The following is a 24,433-nucleotide window of genomic DNA, read 5'->3' as shown; positions in this document are numbered from 1 at the left end:
TCCCAGCTACTAGGGAGGCTGAGGCAGGAGAATTGCCTGAACCCAGGAGGCGGAGGTTGCGGTGAGCCGAGATCGCGCCATTGCACTCCAGCCTGGGTAACAAGAGCGAAACTCCGTCTCAAAAAAAAAAAAAAAAAAAAAAAAAAGTGTGTCAGAATAAAGGGCTGATACAGGACTTGGCTGGAGGGCAGGGCAAGGAATGGAGAGTTGAGTATTTGGAAAACAGGTCATGGGCAGAGCCCCTGGCCTGGATGATTCCTCTTGATCTATTGATAGACTTGCAGAATCAGTATTGGGATGATGATCAGCAGAATGGTCATGACGATGCCCAAAATCAGGGCCCAGATGTCCAGGCACTTGGCGGTGGAGGCACAGGCCTGGACCCCGATCAGGTCACCAACCATCTTCCTGTCCCTAGACTTCAGGGAGCAGGCGAACGCTATGAAGCCCTGGCAGCAGGAGTTAATGAAGAAGGTGTTGAGCAGGGACTAGACGACGTGGTCCGGGGAGCAGGGTTATGGGGCGCCCCCAGCACAGCCACCTCATGCTTCTCCTTCAGCATCTCATAGTTAGGGCTATGGTTGGTGTTGGCGAGAGTGAAGAAGGTTTGGACAGTGTGGTTCATGCTGTCCAGAGAAGACCAGCTGTGGTCGGGTTGCTGGGATGGTTCTCAGTGGGCCCTCCCCTTCCCCACTAGTTTCGATTTCTCAGCCACTTCCTTTTCCTGGCATTCGTCCAGGCATAACATTTCAAAGTGAGAAGAGAGCATTACCATAGTCGAAATATCAGTGTTTTCCTTTCTTACTAGCCTATAAAATGCTGGTACATCCTTCAATTAATGGGGTTTTAGATTCAATGAACTGCAGTCCCACTTCTTATACTTTACAAAGACATTCCCCTCAGTCATTCTGTATCCTCTTTTTTATTTTATTTTATTTTTTTTTTTTTGAGATGGAGTCTCTGTCGCCCAGGCTAGAGTGCAGTGGGACAATCTTGGCTCTCTGCAACCTCCATCTCCTGGGTTCAACTGATTCTCATGCCTCAGCCTCCCAAGCAGCTGGTACTACAGGCACGTGCCATCACATCTGGCTAATTTTTGTATTTTGAGTAGAGACTGGGTTTCACCTTGTTAGCCAGGCTGGTCTTCAACTCCTGACTTCAGCTAATCAACCTCTTTGGCCTCCCAAAGTGCTGGGATTACAGGTGTGAGCCACCACACCCAGTCTATTTGTTTGATTTTTTTTGAGACACAGTTTCACTCTGTCACCTAGGCTGGAGTGCAATGGTACAATCTCAGCTTACTGTAACCTGCAACTCCCAGGTTCAAGCAATTCTCATGTCTCAGTCTCCCCAGTAGCTGGGAATACAGGTATGTGCCACCATGCCCTATCCAATTTTTTGTATTTTTAGTAGAGACAAGGTTTCACCATGTTGGCCAGGCTGGTCTCGAACTCCCGACCTCAAATGATCTACCCATAAAGGCATTATTTAATATGACAATTAAAACATTTTATCAAATCATATTGTCAAACATTTATTCTAGTTACAGTCAATCCTCATCTTATTTCATCTTGAAATTGTTTAATATTTTCTATCTCCTATTAACAAAAATTAAAATTATATGTTAGCTGGGGGAATTATTAGTTATTTTATGCACCTACCCATATTATTGTCATTTTTTTCTCTTAAATACATAGAAAAACTTTGATAATAATAGCTAATATAATTAATGGTACTTTTTTTTTTTTTTTTTTTGAGACGGAGTTTCGCTCTTGTTACCCAGGCTGGAGTGCAATGGCGCGATCTCGGCTCACCGCAACCTCCGCCTCCTGGGTTCAGGCAATTCTCCTGCCTCAGCCTCCTAAGTAGCTGGGATTACAGTCACGCACCACCATGCCCATCTAACTTTTTGTATTTTTAGTAGAGACGGGGTTTCACCTTGTTGACCAGGATGGTCTCGATCTCTCGACCTCGTGATCCACCTGCCTCGGCCTCCCAAAGTGCTGGGATTACAGGCTTGAGCCACCGCGCCCGGCCTAATGGTACATTTTTTGAAATTTTAATATATCTTTTATTTAATCATTTCTAAAAGCTAACACACTTATATTTACAGAAAGAGTACTATACCTTTTAAAAATATTTTGTCCGGGTCAGATATGGTGGCTCACGCCTGTAATCCTAGTACTTTGGGAGGTCAAGGCGGGTGGATCACCGAAGGTCAGGAGTTTGAGATTAGCTCTGGCCAACATGGTGAAACTCTGTTTCTACTAAAAACAAACAAACAAAAATTAGCCAGGTATTGTGCCAAGCACCTGTAATCCCAGCTACTTGGGAGGCTGAGGCAGGAGAATCACTTGAACCTGGGAGGTGGAGGTTGCAGTGAGCTGAGGTCACGCCACTTGACTCCAGCCTGGGTAAAAGAGCAAAGCTCTAACTAAAAAAAAAAAACTCATTTTGTCCTTTTATAAATAACTCATCATTTTATCTGTATATTATCCTATTTTATTATAAACTAAGTAATTAAAAATGGGATGTAGACTTATTCTGTTTTTTTTTTTCTTTACAGTAAGATAAACAGGAGTAGTGAGAGTGAACATTCTTGTGTTTTTTCTAATCTTAGAGGTAAAGCATTCAGTTTTTTAAAATCATTAGGTATTTCTTAATGTTAGTAATAGGTTTTTTTATAGACACCATGTATCAAATTGAGGATGTTTCCTTCTATTCTTAGTATGCTAGAATTTTAATGAGAAATGGTTGTTGGATTTTGCCAAATGTTTTCTCTATATTTATTAAAATTATTGTTTCTCTTCACTATGTTTACTAAAATTATGGTTTTTCTTAGTTTTTTTTTTTTTTTTTTTAATCCCATCAGCAATGTATGAGGGTTCCAATTTCTCCATATTCTCACCAACACTCGCTATTGTCTTTTTTATTTCAGCCATCCTAGTGGGTGTGAAATAGTATCTCATGGTGGTTTTGGTGTGCATTTCTCTAGTGAAATGCAAATGAGGTTCAGCATTTTTCTTTTTTTTCTTTTATAATTTTTATTTTTTTATAAGAAAAAGAATAAAGAAGAGGAAGAAAGAGAAAGAGGAAGAGGGAGAGAGAATGGGGGTATTGCTTTATTGCCCGGGCTAGAATGCAGTCTAAATATGGGTATGCCTATAATTGTCCTTAATAATGGAGACATGAAAGAAAATGAGGGAAGAGAATAACAAACAAGGAGCCAACGAACATTTCGTTTAAACTTCTAAGTTGATATGATGTGGTACTGATCTACGTATTCCTGTATTGGATGCGTATATATTTAGGATCTTTAGCTCTTCTTGTTGTTGCATTGATCCTTTTATCATTATATAATGTCCTTCTTTGCTTCTTTTGATCTTTGTTGCATAATTTTAACTTCTGCTTTTTATTTATTTATTTTAGCTCTCTGTTTGGTTGGTAAATCCTTCTCCATCTCTTGTTTTAAATCTTTGTGTATCCTTGAATGTTAGATGGGTCTGGATGCAGCATACTGATTGGTTTTAGTTTTTTATTCAAATTGCCTGTCTGTCTTTGGATGGGGGATTTAGTCAATTTAAATTTAGAATCAATAATAATATATGTGAGTTTAATACTGCCAGTTAATATTAGCTGGCTATTTTGCCCATTAGTTGATGTAAATTCTTCATTATATTGATGCTCTTTTTGGTATTTTTTTTTTTTTTTTTTTTTTTTTTTTTTTTTTTTGAGACGGAGTTTTCGCTCTTGTTACCCAGGCTGGAGTGCAATGGCGTGATATCGGTTCACCCCAACCTCCGCCGCCTGGGTTCAGGCAGTTCTCCTGCGTCAGCCTCCCGAGTAGCTGGGATTACAGGCACGTGCCACCATGCCCAGCTAATTTTTTTTGTATTTTTAGTAGAGACGGGGTTTCACCATGTTGACCAGGATGGTCTCGATCTCTTGACCTCGTGATCCACCCGCCTCGGCCTCCCAAAGTGCTAGGATTACAGGCTTGAGCCACCGCGCCCGGCTCTTTTTGGTATTTTTTTAGAAAGGCTGATACTGTTTGTTCCTTTCTATGTGTAGTGGTTCTTTCAGAAGCTCTTGTAAAGCAGGCCTGGTGGTGATGAAATCTCTGAGTGCTTGCTTGTTCACAAAAAACTTTATTTTTCCTTCACTTGTGAAGCTTAGTTTGGCTGGATGTGAAATTCTTGGTTAAAAGTTCTTTTCTTTAAGGATGTTGAATATTGGTCCCCACTCTCTTCTGGCTTGTAGGGTTTCTGCTGAGAGATCTGCTGTAAGTCTGATAGGCTTCCCTTTGTGGGTAACCTGACCTTTCTCTCTGGCTGCCCTTAGTATTTTCTCCTTCATTTCAACCCTGGTGAATCTGACGATTATGTGCCTTGGAGTTGCTCTTCTTGAGGAATATCTCTGTGGTGTTCTCTGTATTACCTGGAGTTGAATATTATCCTGCCTTACTAGGTTGGGAAATTTTTCCTGAATAATGTCCTGAAGCGTATTTTCCAGCTTGGATTCATTCTCTTCCTCACTTTCAGGTACACCTATCAAGCGTAGATTAGGTCTTTTCACATAGTCCCATATTTCTTGGAGACTTTGCTCGTTCCTTTTTATCCTTTTTTCTCTAATCTTGTCTTCTTGTTTTATTTCATTGAGTTGGTCTTCGACCTCTGATATCCTTTCTTCTGCTTGATCAATTCGGCTGTTAAAACTTGTGCATACTTCACGAAGTTCTCGTATTGTGTTTTTCAGCTCCATCAATTCACTTATATTCCTCTCTAAATTGTGTATTCTTTTTAACATTTCGTCAAATCTTTTTTCAAAGTTCTTAGTTTCTTTGGATTGGTTTAAAACAAGTTCTTTTAATTCACAGAAGTTTCTCATTATCCACATTTTGAAGCCTGCTTCTGTAATTGGAACACACTCGTTCTCCATCAAGCCTTGTTTCGTTGCTGATGAGGAACTGTGATCCACCATTGAGGGAGAGGCGTTCTGATCTTGGGTATTCTCAGCCTTTTTTGGCTGTTTTCTTCCCTTCGTTATAAATTTATCCATCTGTGGTCTTTGTATTTACCGTCTTTGTAATTGGTTTTCTGAGTGGACGTCCAACTTATTGATTCTCAGCGCCGAAATCTGAGCAACCCACTGCGCCGACTCAATCAGCAGCGTTAAGATTGATGGTGCTTTTCTGACTCTGCACCAAGAACCGACGCTCCGAGGCACCGGCAAAACCGCCTCGCCGGTCACAAGAGTCGCGCTGGCGACCCGTGGGGCTCCTCCGCTGGGAATCTCCTGGTGCGTGAGCAACAAGAATTCATGTGAAGGTGTGGCGTCCTCTCGTTCTTTGCGCTTTCACTGGGAGCTACAATCCCGAGCTGCTAGTGATCAGCCATCTTGGATCTCTCCTTATTCTGGTTTTTATAATTTGTTATAAAAATATATTAATTATTAGCACTATGTTATAATGTTAATCTGATTGCTTTTAGTAAATTATCTTTCCAAATGCTTTTAAAATTTATTTATTTCTCTTTTTTTTTTTTGAGATAGTCTTGCCCTGTTGCCCAGGCTACAGTGCAATGGTGCAATCTTGGCTCACTGCAACCTTCACATTCTGGATTCAAGTGAATCTCCTGCCTCAGTCTCCTGAGTAGCTGGGATTACAGGTGCATGCCACCATGCTCAGTTAATTTTTTGTATCTTTAGTAGAAATGGCATTTTACCATGTTGGCCAGGCTGGTCTTGAACTCCTGACCTCATAATCCACCTGCCTTGGCATCCCAAAGTGCTGGGATTACAGGTGTGAGCCACCATGCCTGGCCTGGTTGTTATAATCAGTGAAGTTCATAGTAACACATTTAATAATATGACAATATTTTTTTCTGGAGGAAATTAATCCTGATTTACCTTATTCATGAGAAGTGCTTGGGCCGGGCGCGGTGGCTCAAGCCTGTAATCCCAGCACTTTGGGAGGCCGAGGCGGGTGGATCACGAGGTCGAGAGATCGAGACCATCCTGGTCAACATAGTGAAACCCCGTCTCTACTAAAAATACAAAAAACTAGCTGGGCGTGGTGGCGCGTGCCTGTAATCCCAGCTACTTAGGAGGCTGAGGCAGGAGAATTGCCTGAGCCCAGGAGGCGGAGGTTGCCGTGAGCCGAGATAGCGCCACTGCACTCCAGCCTGGGTAACAAGAGTGAAACTCCGTCTCAAAAAAAAAAAAAAAAAAAAAAAAGAAAGAGAAGTGCTTGTACTGTTGTTTACAATTTTATTAACTTTTTTAAAGAGAAAAAAAATTTTGCTAATTATCTTATTTAGTAGGCATTTTACCTAAGTTAAATGAGTAAACCTGTAGTTTTAATATTTAGACAAATAGCATGAAATAACATAAAAACATTTTATCAAAATATGATGTTTTAGTAAGAATGTACTAAGATTTGGGCGGCATGTGGCTCATGCCTGTAATCCCAGCACTTTGGGAGGCCGAGGTGTGTGGATCGCTTCAGCCCAGGAGTTTGACACCAGACTGAACAACATGTCAAAACCCTGTCTTCACCAATAATACAAAAATGAGCCAGGTGTGGTGGTGTGGGCTGTAATCCCAGCTACCAGCTACTTGGGAGGCTGAGGCAGGAGGATCGCTTACATCTGGGAGGCAGGGGTTGCAGTGAGCTGAAATTGTGTCACTGGACTCCAGCCTGGGCGACAGAGCTGGGGGCGGGGGGTGGGGGGAAGTACTAAGATCTTAAAATCTAGTATTTTGATTGTATTCCTAGTCCTTTGAGTATATCAGATTAAATAAAGTACCTCTATTTATTATTATTATTATTATTATTTTTTTTTTTTTTTTTTGAGACAGAGTTTCGCTCTTGTTACCCAGGCTGGAGTGCAATGGCGTAATCTCGGCTCACTGCAACCTCTGCCTCCTGGGTTCAGGCAATTCTCCTGCCTCAGCCTCCTGAGTAGCTGGGATTACAGGCATGTGCCACCATGCCCAGCTACTTTTTTGTATTTTTAGTAGAGACGGGGTTTCACCATGTTGACCAGGATGGTCTCGATCTCTTAACCTTGTGATCCACCCGCCTCGGCCTCCCAAAGTGCTGGGATTACAGGCTTGAGCCACCGCACCCGGCCTTATTATTATTTTTTTAAATTAAATTTAATTTTTTTTGAGACGGAGTTTCGCTCTTGTTACCCAGGCTGGAGTACAATGGCGCAATCTCGGCTCACTGCAAACTCTGCCTCCTGGGTTAAAGCAATGCTCCTGCCTCAGCCTCTTGAGTAGCTGGGGTTACAGGCACGTGCCACCATGCCCAGCTAATTTTTTGTATTTTTAGTAGAGACGGGGTTTCACCATGTTGACCAGGATGGTCTCGATCTCTTGCCCTCGTGATCCACCCGCCTCGGCCTCCCAAAGTGCTGAGATTACAGGTGTGAGCCACCGTGCCTGGCCTTATTTTTATTTTAAAAATTTTTATTTTATTTTATTTTATTTTATATTTTATTTCACTTTTGAGGCAGGGTCTCACTGTGTTGCCAAGGTTGGAGTGCAGTGGCACCATTATGGCTCACTTCAGCCTTGACTTCCTAGGCTCAGGTAATCCTCTAACCTCAGCCTCCAGAGTAACTGGGACTACAGATGGACGCCGCCATGCCTGGCTGATTTTTTTATTTTTTGGAGAGATGGAGTTCCATCCAGAGGTTGTCTAAGCCCAGGAGTTCAAGGCTAGTCTCCAATCCCTGGGCTCAAGTGATCTGCCTGCCTCAGCCTCCCAAACTGCTTGGATTACATGCGTGTGCAACTGTACCTGGCCTAAACAAAGTACCTCTAAATACTACCCATATTCCACATACACATAAAGTCAATTGCTAATTTTTAGTAAGAATCTTTTTGATAAAGTTTGTAGAAATGGAGAATGTGAGTAATCTTTCTGAATAGAGGGCAAAGTCTCTTACAAGTCAGGTGGTTTCCAATTTTTTGCAATCAATAAAACTGAAGGAGACCTAATCCACATGTTTGTCTCTTGAATTTTTATTTTTATGTTTTGAGACAGGATATTGCTTTGTTGTCCAGGCTGGAGGGCAGTGGTGTTGATCATGGCTCACTGCAGTCTCAACCTCCCGGTCTCAAGCAGTTCTCCCACCTCAGCCTCCCAAGTAGCTAATTAAAAAAAAAATTTGTTTTTTACTTTTTGCTGGGACTGAAATAGAGTTCTCACGTCAGCAGTTAAATTCCAGATAAACTCTTTTTTTTTTTTTTTGAGACAGAGTCTCACTCTGTCACACAGGCTGGAGTGCAGTGGTGCACTTGGCTCACTGCAGACTCCACCTCCTGGGCTTAAGTGATTCTCCTGCCTCAGCCTCCTGAGCAGCTGGCATTACAGGCATGTGCCACGACGCCCAGCAGAGACAGGGTTTCTCCATGTTGGCTGGCTGGTCTCGAACTCCTGGCCTCAAGTGATCCACCTGCCTCGCCTCCCAAAGTGCTGGGATTACAGACATGAGCCACTGCGCCCAGTCACATACCAGATAAACTCTTTTTTTTTTTTTTTTTTTTTTTTTGAGACGGAGTTTTGCTCTTGTTACCCAGGCTGGAGTGCAATGGCGCGATCTCGGCTCACCGCAACCTCCGCCTCCTGGGTTCAAGCAATTCTCCTGCCCCAGCCTCCTGAGTAGCTGGGATTACAGGCATGCACCACCATGCCCAGCTAATTTTTTGTATTTTTAGTAGAGACGGGGTTTCACCATGTTGACCAGGATGGTCTTGATCTCTCGACCTTGTGATCCACCCGCCTCGGCCTCCCAAAGTGCTGGGATTACAGGCTTGAGCCACCGCGCCCGGCCTCTAGATAAACTCTTTAACCAGTCTAACTGTGGCTCAGATCAGCACAATGGCCTTGAGAGGGCTCTGTGAGAGGGAAAAGGAGAGACCTGGCTTGCTGATTCCAAGGTAATGTGAGACTCCCTTGAGGAGCAGGGGAGGCAGGTTAGGACAGAGGGGAAGAGGGACTGAGGAATGCAAAAGACCATGGAGCTCTGACAAGCACATCCTGCTAAAGGGATCTGTCAAGAAATATTTAAATTGTATTGGATGAATACTCCCTGATGAACACACACACACAGACACACACACAGACACACACAGACAGACACACACACAGACACACACACACACACACATTTTTCCCCCTTCCTTTCTGAGTAATTCAACCCAAAATACCCCCTACTTCTAGCCCACAGATCACTTTGGAACAAAGACAAAAATAATTTACTTCATTTTCCTGTGCATTCCATCACTAATTATGAGTTCTTTTTCAAGGCAGCTATCTTGGCTCAGACTTAAGGCTGGGATATTCTTCTTCCTCCTCCTCCTCCTTCTCCTCTTTCTTCTTTTTATTAATGCAGTATTTATTTGTTTTCCCTCTGTCAACACAGTCCCAGTCCTAGCCCCAGAGCCAGCCACCCCAACTGTGGCAGCCTCAGCTCCAGTGAACTTGTGATCATGTCCCTTGAAATGGTGCTGGTTTGTAAGTTGTGGCTAGGGACAAGTGAGGTCAGGGGATGTGAGACTGCCAGGCAGGTGAGGCGCTCATCTGTTCAGCAGCACTGCAGACAGTGGTAGGCTCAGCAGCTGAGAGGTGATCTTGACCAAGGAGGGCCTGGAAGGGGATCTGAAGCAAGTGTACATTTTCAGGGGGTGAGGGGCTGTGGCAGGACAGTAGTTAACACTGCAGAGAAGATAGAGCTGGGATCTTCTTTAAATAATTAAAATTGCTGGGGCCAGGCGCAGTGGCTCAAGCCTGTAATCCCAGCACTTTAGGAGGCCGAGGCGGGTGGATCACGAGGTCAAGAGATCGAGACCATCCTGGTCAACATAGTGAAACCCCATCACTGCTAAAAATACAAAACATTAGCTGGGCATGGTGGCGCGTGCCTGTAATCCCAGCTACTCAGGAGGCTGAGGCAGGAGAATTGCTTGAACTCAGGAGGTGGAGGTTGCGGTGAGCCGAGATCGCGCCATTGCACTCCAGCCTGGGTAATAAGAGCGAAACTCCGTCTCAAAAAAAAAAAAAAAAAAAAACTAAAATTCAAATTCACCAAGATTTGGAAATGCCCTGAGGGAAGGGTCTGGTTTCTTGCTTCTTCTGAATTCCTGCTTTTTCTTGTGTTTTTTTTTTTTTTTTTGCTTTTTTTTTTTTTTTTTGGCTAGCTCAGCAATACAGTTACATAATTTAAAAAATATTCACTTCTCCTTTTGTAATTGTTTTACTGGAAAGCCTGTCCATGATAATGTAGACACCATCTTGCCTAAGGAAAAGTTTACCCTGATATTTTTAGAGGTGTGTTTAATACAACTTCAGAGGACAGCTAATTCTCATCTTACACAAAGTATTTCAGCCAATAGAAAAGAAGGAAAGTTACACAAATCATTTTGCAAAACTTGTTTGATTCTGATAACTCAAACAAGGTCATTGTGCACACACACACACACACACACACACACTTAAAAATCGTTCTTATTTATAAACATAGATGGAATTATAACTGGATTTTCCAGTTAAGTGAGCCAAGAAATTCTTTTGTTCTTAAAAAGCAAAAACAAAAGACATTGCCTATAAACATAATGTAAAAGCCTCAAATAAAGTACAAACAAGTTCAATCCTAGGGGAAAAAAAAAAAAAATATGATTCAAAAATAATTCCATGGCTGGGTGTGGTGGCTCAGGCCTGTAATCCCTACTTTGGGAGGCTGAGATGGGCAGATCACCTGAGGTGAGGAGTTCAAGACCAGCCTGGCCAACATGGTGAAACCTAGTCTTTTTGTTTTGTTTTGTTTTTTGTTTTTTGTGTGGGTTTTTTTTTTTTTTTTTGAGACGGAGTTTCGCTCTTGTTACCCAGGCTGGAGTGCGATGGCGCGATCTTGGCTCACCGCAACCTCCGCCTCCTGGGTTCAAGCAATTCTCCTGCCTCAGCCTCCCTAGTAGCTGGGACTACAGGCATGCGCCACCATGCCCAGCTATTTTTTGTATTTTTAGTAGAGACAGGGTTTCACCATGTTGACCAGGATGGTCTCGATCTCTTGACCTCGTGATCCACCTGCCTTGGCCTCCCAAAGTGCTGGGATTACAGGCTTGAGCCACCGCGCCCGGCACATTCTTTATTTTTCATAGAGACAGGGTCTTATCACATTAGTCAAGCTGATGCTGAACTCCTGGATTCAAGAGATCCTCCTGCCTCAGCCTTCCAAAGCACTGGGATTACAAGTGACAGCCACTGTGCCCAGTTTTTTTAAAAAATAAATTTTATTGTGTATATTTGAGGTGTACAACATGATGTAATAGGATATATAGAGAGAGTAAAGTGGTTACTATAATGAAGAAAATTGGCCGGGCGCGGTGGCTCAAGCCTGTAATCCCAGCACTTTGGGAGGCCGAGGCAGGTGGATCACGAGGTCAAGAGATCAAGACCATCCTGGTCAACATGATGAAACCCCGTCTCTAGTAAAAATACAAAACATTAGCTGGGCATGGTGGCGCGTGCCTGTAATCCCAGCTACTCAGGAGGCTGAGGCAGGAGAATTGCCTGAACCCCGGAGGCGGAGGTTGCGGTGAGCCGAGATTGCACCATTGCACTCCAGCCTGGGTAACAAGAACAAAACTCGGCCTCAAAAAAAAAAAAAAAAAAAGAAAAAAGAAAATTAACGTAACTGTTATCTCACATAGTTACACTTCTGTGTGTGATAAGAGCAGCTAAAATCTATTTAACAAAAATGTCTAATATAATACAACTTCATTACCTATAGTCCTCATGTTACATATTAGATCTCTAGATTTGTTCATTCTACATATCTGCTACTATGTATCTTTTTATTTAAATCTTCCATCTCCTCCCCACCCGACAATGACCATTTAACAACAGAAAACATGTCAATTGCTCAGCCTGTAATCCCAGCACTTTGGGAGGCCAAGGTGGGCAGATTACTTGAGGCCAGGAGTTGGAGACCAGCCTGGCCAACATGTTAAAACCCAGTTTCTACAAAAAATACAATAATTAGCTGGGCATGGTGGCAGGCGCTTGTAAACCCAGACACTCAGGACAAGGTGGGAGAATCTCTTGAACCTGGGAGGCAAAGGTTGCAGTGGGCCCAGGTCACATCCCTGTGCTTCAGCCTGGGCGACAGAGTGAGCCTCTGTCTCAAAAAGAAAGAGGCTGGGTGCGGTGGTTCATGCCTGTAATCCCAGCACTTTGGGAGGCCGAGGCCAGTGGATCATCTGAGGTTAGGAGTTCAAGACCAGCCTGACCAACATGGTAAAACCCCATCTCTACTAAAAATACAATAATTAGCTGGGCATGGTTGCAGGCACCTGTAATCCCAGCTGCTTGGGAGGCTGAGGCAGACGAATCGCTTGAACCTGGGAAGCAGAAGTTGCAGTGAGCTGAGATCACGCCACTGCACTCCAGCAGCCTGAGTGACAAGAGCGAAATTCAGTCTCAAAAAAAAAAAAAGGAAAAGGAAGGAGATATATCAACACAATTTAATTTACCAGATTAACAGATTTAAGAAGAAAGCCACATGGTTCTTTCAATAAATGTGGAAATCAGAGAACATATGTGATAAAAGACAATATTTATTCACAACAAACTAGAAATAGAAGGAAACTTCTTTAACCTGGTAAATGGACCCTACCTAAGATCTTCAACACTTGTTCAAATTCTGCATAATTAGAAGCTAGACATGGCTCTGACTTTATGTGAAAATAACACAAGGAAAGAGTCGGGCTGCTTGTCCAGGTCTAGGTAATATGCCATGAGTTATTTCTCCCAAATGAACCACTTCCCCCAAGTCAGCTCCTCCCAGAAGAGTAGTTCACTTTTCTAAGTTTGTCACTGTTCCTTCAAAGTCTGGTCACTGACTCCTAACCACTGGACACATGTAGGCATAGCCCTCATGATCATCTAGTTCAATCTACTTATCTTACAGGTGACATCTGTGAACCCCACAGTAAAAGGCCCAAAATAAAATACCAGCTCAGCTAATGGCACACCTGAGATTGGGCTCTGGGCCTCCCGACACCCAGTCCCTCCTCCTTACACTTCTCTCTCATGAGCAAAATCAAATTCTACTCAATTTGTTTAGCTTTTCCTTTTTTTTTTTGAGATGGAGTCTCACTCTTGTCACCCAGGCTGGAGTGCAATGGCGCGATCTCAGCTCACTGCAACCTCTGCCTCCTGGTTTCAAGCACTTTTCTGCCTCAGCCTCCCAAGTAGCTGGAATTACAGGCACCTGCCACCATGCCCAGCTAATTTTTTTGTATGTTTAGTAGAGTCAGGGTTTCACCATCTTGGCCAGGCTGGTCTTGAACTCCTGACCTTGTGATTTACCCACCTTGGCCTCCTAAAGTGCTGGGATTACAGGTGTGAGCCACCTTGCCTGGCTCTACTCAATTTCTTATGCAGCTTAACGATTTCCTTTAAGATTCTGGGCTTCTGTGGATACTCATGACCTCAGGGGCTTACCATCTTAGCTCTTTTTTTTTTTTTTTTTTTTTGTCGAGACAGAGTTTCGCTCTTGTTGCCCAAGCTGGAGTGCAATAATGTGATCTCGGCTCACTGCAACCTCTGCCTCCCAGGTTCAAGCAATTCTCCTGCCTTAGCCTCTCAAGTAGCTGGGATTATAGGTGTGTGCCACCACACCAAGCTGATTTTTTGTATTTTTAGTAGAAACGGGGTTTCTCCATGTTGGTCAGGTTGGTCTGGAACTCCTGACCTCAGGTGATCCACTCACCTCGGCCTTCCAAAGTGCTAGGATTACAGGCGTGAGCCACCATTCCAGACCCTTCTTTCCTTTTTCTTTTCTTTTCTTTCTTTCTTTCTTTCTTTCTTTCTTTTTTTTTTTTTTTTTTTTTTTTTGAGATGATGTCTTGCTCTATTACCCAGGCTGGAGTACAGTGGCTTGATCTCAGCTCACTGCAACTCTGTCTTTCAGGTTCAAGTGAGTCTCCTGCCTCAGCCTACCAACTAGCTGAGATTTCAGGCATGAGTCACCATACCCTTCTAATTTTTTATATTTTCAGTAGAGACAGGGTTTCACCATGTTGGCCAGGATGGTCTCGAACTCCTTACCTCAAGTGATCTGCCCGCCTCGGCCTCCGAAAGTGCTGAGATTGCAGGCATGAAACACCACACCCAGCTGTTTCCTTTTATTTTCTTTTTGAGAGTGGGTGTTTCTCTGTCACCCAGGCTGGAGTGCAGTGCCATGATCATGGCTCACTGCAGCCTCAACTGCCTGAGCTCAAGCAATCCTCCCACCTCAGCCTCCTCAGTAGCTGGGACTACAGGCACAAGTCACTATGCCCAGCTACTTTTTCATTTTTAGTAGAGATGAGGTCTCTCTATATTGTCCAGGCTGATCTCAAAACTCCTGGGCTCAAGCAATCCTCCCAAAGTGTTAGGACTACTAGTGTGAACCGCCAAGCCTGGCCTACCTTCTGTCTTGAGTGGTAATGCTGGAAGGGGATGAAGGAACAGGGAGGGCAGGTGAAATGAAATGAACTAGAGATCCAGACTTTCCCAGAAGGAAGGGAATGCCTATTGGTTTTTATTGATTGATTGACTGATTGATTGAGATGGAGTGTCGCTCTGTCACCAGGATGGCGTGCAGTGGCGTGATCTTGGCTCACTGCAGCCTCCGTCTCCTGGGTTCAAGTGATTCTCCTGCCTCAGCCTCCCTAGCAGCTGGGACTACAGGCACTCGCCACCATGCCCAGCTAATTTTTGTGTTTTTAGTAGAGACAGAGTTTCACCATGTTGGCCAGGATGTTCTTGAGCTCTTGACCTCATGATTCGACCACCTTGGTCTCCCACAGTCCTGGGATTACAGGCATGAGCCTCATTGCCTGGCCTTTTTAAAATTTCTTCATTTCTTTATTTCTTTATTTTGAGATGGAGTCTCACTCTGTTTGTTGCCCAGGCTGGAGTGCAACGGTGTGATCCCGGCTCACTACAACCTCTGCCTCCCAGAGTCAAGGGATTTTCCTGCCTCAGTCTTCTGAGGAGCTGAATTACAGGCACATACCACAACCTGGCAAATTTTTGTATTTTTAGTAGAAACAGACAGGCTTTCCCCATGTTGGTTAGGCTGGTCTTAGACTCTTTTTTTTAAATTATTTTTTTATTTTTATTTTATTTTATTTTATTTTTATTTTTTATTTTTTAAAAATAAAAATAAAGGCGGAGTTTTTATTTTTTTTAAACTCCCAGGAGGCGGAGTTTCGCTCTTGTTACCCAGGCTGGAGTGCAATGGCACGATCTCGGCTCACCGCAACCTCCGCCTCCTGGGTTCAGGCAATTCTCCTGCCTCAGCCTCCTGAGTAGCTGGGATTACAGGCACGAGCCACCATGCCCAGCTAATTTTTGTATTTTTAGTAGAGACGGGGTTTCACCATGTTGACCAGGATGGTCTCGATCTCTTGACCTCGTGATCCACCCGCCTCGGCCTCCCAAAGTGCTGGGATTACAGGCTTGAGCCACCGCGCCCGGCTAGACTCTTGACCTCAGGCGATCTACCAGGCCTGGCTTTCCAAAGTGCTGGGATTACAAACATGAGCCACTGCACCCAGCTGAAAATGCGTATTTTTTTTTTTTTTTTTGAGACAGAGTCTCGCTCCGTTGCCTAGGCTGTAGTACAATGGTGTGATCTCGGCTCACTCTAACCTTCGCCTACCGGTTCAAGCAATTCTCTTCCCTCAGCCTCCCGAGTAGCTGGGATTACAGGCACCCACCACGATGCCCAGCTAATTTTTTTTGTATTTATAGTAGAGATGGGGGTTTCACTATGTTGGCCAGGTTGGTCTTGAACTCCTGACCTCCTGATCTGTCTGCCTTAGCCTCCCGAAGTGCTTGGATTACAGGTGCGAGCCACTGCACCTGGCCAGGAATGCTGATTTTTAGGATCAATTTAGGGTAGGGAGTTAAAGAGGCCCAAGGGGGATTTGAGGAAGGTGGGGGGTCACATGGCAGGAGGTAGGAGGGACAGTCCACAGTGTATGATTGTGCAAGTTGTGGATGGTGTGACTTTTAGAGGCACCAGTCACATCATACTCATTGCAGATTTGCGTGTGTATTACAATAATCTTGGGGGCAGATGACAGCAAAGCATCCTGAAAGAACCTTCTGGAAAGGTACCACTAGCACTAGCCATACTGTTGAGGAGAGGGTCCATTTGCATCAGGGCAGGAATAAGATCTGGGGATGCGCCTGCCTTACCTGATTCTAGAATTTGGACCTGGGTACCACCACCAGATACTACACAGCAGGAATTCCTGCGCGGAGCAATGGATTCCAAGCTCTAGCTCCTTCTTCCCTTGGGCTCTTCTTTCCACCAGGAATCAGCTTCAACTAGTCACCTACTGCCCATTCCTGGGCCCAGGCTCTCATCTCTGGCACTTCTGTCCCTTCTCTGCCACATCATTGTCCCCGACTCTAATCTCCATGGTCTGATTTGTAGTAAGTGCCTTGGGAAATTATAACTGCCTTATTAGGAAGTAATTACTTTCGAATTTTCTTCATGGAGAAAGCTTCTGTCAATAAAAAGAAAAAAAAAGATAAGAAGTGACTGGTAGCCGGGCGCGGTGGCTCAAGCCTGTAATCCCAGCACTTTGGGAGGCCGAGGCGGGTGGATCACGAGGTCGAGAGATCAAGACCATCCTGGTCAACACAGTGAAACCCCGTCTCTACTAAAAATACAAAAAATTAGCTGGGTATGGTGGCACGTGCCTGTAATCCTAGCTACTCAGGAGGCTGAGGCAGGAGAATTGCTTGAACCCAGGAGGCGGAGGTTGCGGTGAGCCGAGATTGTGCCATTGCACTCCAGCCTGGGTAACAAGAGCGAAACTCCATCTCAAAAAAAAAAAAAAAAAAAAAAAAAGAAGTGACTGGTAGGACGCTGTACAGAAATTAAAAACCTCTTCAAGACAAAAAGAAATTCTGTGGCCATGCACAGTGGCTCATGCCTGTAATCCTACCACTTTGGGAGGTTGAGGGAATTGCTTGATCCCAGGAGTATGAGACCAACCTAGGCACATGGTGAAACCCCATCTTCTCCACAGAAAATTAGCTGGGTGTGGTGGTGTGTGCCTGTAGTCCCAGCTACTCAGGCTGAGGTGGGAGGATCACCTGAGCTTGGGAAGGCTGAGGCTGCAGTGAGCCACGATCAAGCCACTGCACTCCAGCCTGGGTGACAGAGTGAGACCCTGTCTGAAAAAAAAAGTCTTAGAAAGTTGTCGGATTATCAGAGATCGTCAAAGACACAAAGAAATCTTTTGTGAAATCCAAGATACAAACAAGAATCATATGAACCTCTCTGAGGGATTAAAGATGTAATCAAAGGGCTTGAAGGAACAAATCAAATGCCAGTGGTAAATCCCCTTGTTATTTTAGGCCACAGTGATGAACAAGAATGAGAAGAAATGGGAAAAATTATTGAAAAACAAGAACTCAGTGGAAATATCACTATTTTTTACAAGGGCTTTTGGAAAACTTTCAGAAGTGAAATGTACTTTAATGAAGTTAATTTAAGTAAAGAGACAAAGCCTGAATTCAAAAGGGTCAAAACAGGCCCAAGACCTTGGATTTAAAGCACTTAAGGACTTCTGCTCTCATTTTTATTTTCTCCTTCCTGCAAACTTCGGGCTTAGTTTGTTTTTCTTTTTCTAGTTCCTTGAGATGTGAAGTTAGGTTGTTTATTTGAGATCTTTCTTTTTTCTTTTTCTTTTTCTTTTTTTTTTTTTTGAGGTAGAGTCTTACTCTGCCGCCCAGGTAGTGAGTACAGTGACACAATCTCAGCTCACTGCAACCTCCGCCTCCTGGGTTCAAGCAATTCTCCTGCTTCAGCCTTCTGAGCAGCTGGGACTACAGACACCTGCCACCACACCTGGCTAATTTTTGTATTTTTAGTAGAGACGGGGTTTCACCATCTTGGCCAGGCTTGTCTCAAACTCCTAACCTTGTGATCCACCCACCTCGGCCTCTCAAAGTGCTGGGATTACAGGCTTGAGCCACCGCGCCCAGCCCAGCCCTCTTTTCTTAATGTAGTCATTTATTGCTATCCGCTTTCCTCTTACCCTTGTGTTCACTGTGTCTCATGAGTTTTGCATGTTGCATTTCCATTTTTGTTTGTCTCAAGATACTTTTGGATTTCACTTTTGATTTCTTTTTCGATCCATTGGTTGTTCAGGAGTATGTCATTTAATTTCTACATATTAATTTTTCAAATTTTTTTTCAGTTATTGATTTCTAGTTTTAAACCATTATGGTCAGAAAAAATACTTTAGATTATTTTAATACTCTTAAATTTGTTAAGACTTGTTCTGTGGCCCAAAACATGATCTATCTGGGAGAATGTTCCATGTGCGCTTGAAAAGAATGCATATTCCACTGCTGTTGAATGGAATGCCATATATATGAACAGATGTTAGGTTTATTTGGTCTACAGCATTATACAAGTCTTCTGTTTCCTTATGGATTTTTCTGTCTGGGTAATTCCATTGTTGAAAGTGGGGTACTAAAGTTCTTTAATATTGTATAGCTGTCTGTTTCTCCCTTGAGTTCTGTTCATATTTGCTTTCTCTATTAAGGTGCTCCAATACTGGGTACATGCATATTTACAATTGTTATATCCTTGATTAATTGACCCTTTTAACATCATTTATTAACCTTCTTTGTTTCTCATAGCAGACTAAATGAAAGTCTATTTTTTTTCTTGTTTCTTTCTTTTTATTTTATTTTATTTTATTTCATTTATTTATTTATTTTTTTGAGATGGAGTTTCGCTCTTGTTACCCAGGCTGGAGTGCAATGGCGCGATCTCGGCTCACCGCAACCTCCGCCTCCTGGGTTCAGGCAATTCTCCTGTCTCAGCTTCCCGAGTAGCTGGGATTACAGGCACGCGCCACCATGCCCAGCTAATTTTTTTTATTTTTTTAGTAGAGACGGGGTTTCACCATGTTGACCGGGATGGTCTCGATCTCTTGACCTCGTAATCCACCTGCCTTGGCCTCCCAAAGTGCTGGGATTACAGGCTTGAGCCACCGCGCCCGGCCCTTTCTTTTTATTTTTAATTCTAATTTTTACTTTTTTGAGATGGAGTCTTGTGCTATAGCCAGGCTGGAGTGCAGTGGCACAATCTCAGCTCACTGCAACCTCTGCCTTCTGGGTTCAAGCAATTCTCCTGCCTCAGCCTCCCGAGTAGCTGGGACTGCAGGTGCTCACCACCATGCCCAGCTAATTTTTGTATTTTTAGTAGAGCTGGAGTTTTACCATATTGGCCAGGATGGTCTCGATCTCCTGACCTTGTGATCTGCCCACCTTGGCCTCCCAAAGTGCAGGATTACAGTCATGAGCCATCATGCCTGGCCTCTTTTCATTTTTTTTATGGAGGGATGAGGAGCAGGAGGAAAGAGAGGGAGCTGAAAGATTGTTTTGTCTGATGTAAGTATAGCCACACTTGCTCTCCCCTGGTTGCTGGTTGCATGAAATATCTCTTTCCATCCCTTCACTTTCAGTCTGTGTGTCCCCTTAATGCTAAAATAAGTCTCTTGTAACTAGCATATTGTTGGACCTGGTTTTTGTTTGTTTGTTTGTTTGTTTGAGACAGAGTGTTCCTCTGTCACCCAGCCTGGAGTGCAATGGCACAATCTCAGCTCACTGCAACCTCTGCCTCCTGGATTCAAGCAATTCTCTACCTCAGCCTCCCTAGTAGCTGGGATTACAGGTGCTCACCACCACGCCTGGCTGATTTTTGTATTTTTAGTAGAGATGGGGTTTCACCATCTTGGCCAGGCTTGTCTTGAATTGCTGACCTTTGGATCCACCTGCCTTGGCCTCCCAAAGTGCTGGGATTACAGGTGTGAGCCACTGTGCCTGGCCAGGTCTGTTTTTTGTTTTTTTAAAAATTCATTCAGCTCCTCTGTCTTTTGATTGGAGAATTTAATTCATTTACCTTCAAAGTAATTACTAGTGCCAGGCACAGTGGCTCATGCCTGTAATCCCAGCACTTTGCAAGGCCAAGGTGGGCAGATCACCTGAGGTCAAGAGTTTGAGACCAGCCTGACCAACATAGAGAAACCCTGTCTCTACTAAAAATACAAAAATTAGCTGAGTGTGGTGGCAGGTGCCTGTAATCCTAGCTACTCAGGTGGCTGAGGCCGGAGAATCGATTGAACCTGGAAGGTGGAGGTTGCAGTGAGCCGAGATCGTGCCATTGCACTCCAGGATGGGTGATAAGAGTGAAACTCTGTCTCAAAAAAAAAAAAAAGATTATTGATAGGGAGAGTAATTATTGATAGGTAAGGATTTACTATTGCCGTTTTTTTAACTCTTACTGACTACTTTGTTGTTCCTTTCTTTCAATCTTGCTTTCTTTCTCTGTGATTTGTTGAATTTCTGTAGCAGTATACTTGGATTCCTTTCTTTTTGTTTTTCTGTTTTTTTACTTTTTCTTATTTCTTATTTCTTTTACTTTTTCTTTTCTTTTTTTTGAGACGGAGTCTCACTCTGTCACCCAGGCTGGAGTGCAGTGGCATGATCTTGGCTTACTGCAATCTCTGCCTCATGGGTTCTAGCGATTCTCCCTCCTCAGCCTCCTCAGTAGCTGGGATTATAGGTGTGTATCACCACATCTGGCTAATTTTTTTTTTTTTTTTTTTTTTGAGAGGGAGTTTCACTCTTGTTGCCCAGGCTAGAGTGCAATGGTGCAATCTCAGCTCACTGCAACCTCTGCCTCCCAGGTTCAAGTGATCCTCCTACCTCAGCCTCCTGAGTAGCTGGAATTACAGGCATGTGCCACCACACCTCGCTAATTTTTTTTGTATTTTTAGTAGAGACGGGATTTCTCCATGTTGGTCAGGCTTGTCTCGAACTCCTGACCTCAGGTGATCCACCTGCCTTGGCCTTCCAAAGAGCTGGGATTACAGGCGTGAGCCACTGTGCCTGGCTAAAACGCTCTGCACAGCAAAGGAAACAACCAACAAAATGAAAAGGCAATCTATGAAATTGGAGCAAATATTTGTAAACCTCACATTTGAAAAAAAGTTAATATAGGCCAGGTGTGGTGTCTCATGCCTGTAATCCCAGCACTTTGGGAGGCCGAGGTGGGTGGATTACTTGAGGTAAGGAGTTCAAGACCAGCCTGGTCAACATGGTACAACCTCATCTCTACTAAAAGTACAAAAATTAATCAGTTGGGAGGCCGAGGCAGGTGGATCATGAGGTCAAAAGATCGAGACCATCCTGGTCAACATGGTGAAACCCCGTCTCTACTAAAAATACAAAAAAATCAGCGGGGCATGGTGGCGCCTGCCTGTAATCCCAGCTACTCAGGAGGCTGAGGCCGGAGAATTGCCTGAACCCAGGAGGCGGAGGCTGCGGTGAGCCGAGATCGCGCCATTGCACTCCAGCCTGGGTAACAAGAGCGAAACTCTGTCTCAAAAAAAATAAATAAATAAAATAAAATAAATTAGTCAGGCATGTTGGCGCACTCCTGTAATCTCAGCTGCTCGGGAGGCTGAGGCAGGAGAATTGCTTGAACCTGGAAGGCAGAGACTGCAGTGAGCCAAGATCATACCACTGCACTGCAGCCTGGATGATGGAGTGAGACTCTGAAAAAAAAAGTTAATATTGGGCCGGGTGCGGTGGCTCAAGCCTGTAATCCCAGCACTTTGGGAGGCCAAGGCGGGTGGATCACGAGGTCAAGAGATCAAGACCATCCCAGTCAACATGGTGAAACTCCATCTCTACTAAAAATACAAAAAATTAGCTGGGCATGGTGGCGCGTGCCTGTAATCCCAGCTACTCAGAAGGCTGAGGCAGGAGAATTGCCTGAACCCAGGAGGCGGAGGTTGCGGTGAGCCGAGATCGCGCCATTGCAGTCCAGCCTGGGTATCAAGAGTGAAACTCGGTCTCAAAAAAAAAAAAAAAAAAAAACAAAAACAAAAAAAAACAAGGCCGATTCTAATGGTCTGAAGAGCAAGCAGGAGTGAGGAAATAGAAAGTGCTCAGCAGTTTGGCTGGAAAGTGAGAGGCGGGGCCCTAGCTGGGGGATGCATGTGGTGGCAGCGCTATTGCTTTTTATTTCTTGGCGATTTCAGCACATGTAAATAGTGAAAAACTGTGAGGAGGTGAAAAGGCCCAGTATGGTGTTCTGGGCCCAGAGGAAATAAGAAAGAAAAGACCAGGCTGGGCAACATGGCAAGACCCCTGTCTCTACAAAAGATACAAAAATTAGCCAGGCATGATAGCATGCATCTGTGGTCCAAGCTACTTGGGAGGCTGAGGTGGGAGCACAGGAGGCGGAGGTTGCAGTGAGCCAAGTTCACACCACTGCACTCCAGCCTGATAACAGAGTGAGATCCTATCTCAAAGCAAAACAAAAGAACAAGGACGGAAAAGACTGAATGGCTCCTAGTACTGACAGTCAAGAGAACTGAACTCTGACACCTAGAGACAAGTTACTTTTGTCCTTACTCTTGTGTTGATGTCATTGTGTGCCCTTTTACATTTGTTTTTCGTTTTTGTTTGTTTGTTTGTTTTGCTTTGTTTTGTTTTGAGATGGAATCTTCCTCTGTCGCCCAGGCTGGAGAGCTGTGGTGCCATCTTGGCTCACTGCAACCTCTGGCTCCGGGGTTCAAGCGATTCTTCTGCCTCAGCCTCCTGAGTAGCTGGGATTACAAGGGCCCACCACTACACTGGGCTAATTTTTGTATTTTTAGTAGAGATGGGGTTTCAGTGTGTTGCACAGGCTGGCCTTTTTACTTTAGCAATCGAAGCTTGTCTTTAGAAATTAAGAAACAAGGCAGAATTGATGACTAAGGAACATCAGTGTAATTAGGAAGGAAGATTAATTATTTACATCATTCAAGCCCTCTGCAATTCTTTTAATGCAGTTTTGTAATCATTTGTCTTATTAATTACTGTAAAAGCATGCCAATATTAGGTTTATAGCATGTCATCTTTATAACCTCTCTGTCTTCAGAGCTTCCTAAAGACTCTGAGACACTATGCAGGAGTTAGAAACTGCCTGGTTTAACTGGGCCGGCAGTGAGGGCTAAATGAAGACCACGGGAGGAACTCTATTGAAGAACTCTACTGGTTTTCAAATTTGGCTGCATGTGGAAATCTACCAGGAGCTTTAAAAAGTACTGATGCCTGGGTTTCAATCTGTAGATTGTATTCAAATTTAATTGTCTCAATAATGCTTTTTATAGATAATTTTTTTCCAGTCACGATCCAGTCCAGGATTGCATATTTCATTTCGTTTTCAGTCTCGTTAGTCTCCTTTAAACAGTTCCCCAGTCTTTCTTCTTTCAAGATCTTGTTTTTTTTTTTTTTAAGACGGAGTCTCACTCTTGCCAGGCTGGAGTGCAGTGGCTTGATTTTGGCTCACTGCAACAACCTCCACCTCCGCCTCCTGGGTTCCAGCGATTCTCCTGACTCAGCCTCTCAAGTAGCTGGAATTACAGGCATTGCCACCATGCCCGGCTATGTTTTGTATTTTTAGTAGAGACAGAGTTTCACCATGTTGGTCAGGCTGGTCTCAAACTCCTGACCTCAGGTGATCCACCCGTTGTGGCCTCCCACAGTGCTGGGATTACAGGCATGAGCCACCACGCCAGGCCATGATCTTGACTTTTTTGAATAGTTCAGTTATTTTCTAGAATGCCCTTCAATTTTGTTTTCTTCTGATGTTTTCTCATGCTTAGATGTGTATTACACGTTTTGGCTATGAATACTATACAAGTGACATGTTCTTCTCAGTGCATCACATAGGAGGCACAGAAAAATTATTTGTCCTTTACTGGTGATGTTAACTTCAATCACTTGTTTAAGGTGATGGCTGCCAGATTTCCCCACTATGAATTTACTTTTATTCCTTCCCCCTTTCCATACCCTACTTTTTGGAAGTAAATCATTCAGCATAGGCACAGTCTAATCATATCCCTTGTATCCTTGACCTCCTGGCTGATTTTGTTTTTGAAATTTTCATGCATTAAGTTTTCATACATCCTTTTTTTTTTTTTTTTTTTTTTTTTTGAGACGGAGTTTCGCTTGTTACCCAGGCTGGAGTGCAATGGCACGATCTCGGCTCACCGCAACCTCCGCCTCCTGGGTTCAGGCAATTCTCCGGCCTCAGCCTCCTGAGTAGCTGGGATTACAGGCACACGCCACCATGCCCAGCTAATTTTTTGTATTTTTAGTAGAGACGGAGTTTCACCATGTTGGCCAGGATGGTCTCAAACTCCTGACCTCGTGATCCACTGGCCTCGGCCTCCCAAAGTGCTGGGATTACAGGCGTGAGCCACTGCGCCCGGCCTCATATATCCTTTTTGCTATAAGTTCTATGGGTTTTGGTAAATGCATAGAGTCCTATATCCATCCCTG

The sequence above is a fragment of the Saimiri boliviensis genome, chromosome 1 (assembly GCF_048565385.1).
Source record: "Saimiri boliviensis isolate mSaiBol1 chromosome 1, mSaiBol1.pri, whole genome shotgun sequence".
Lineage (NCBI taxonomy): Eukaryota > Metazoa > Chordata > Mammalia > Primates > Cebidae > Saimiri > Saimiri boliviensis.
The sequence above is the reverse complement of the archived record's forward strand: the minus strand, read 5'-3'. Positions refer to the sequence as shown.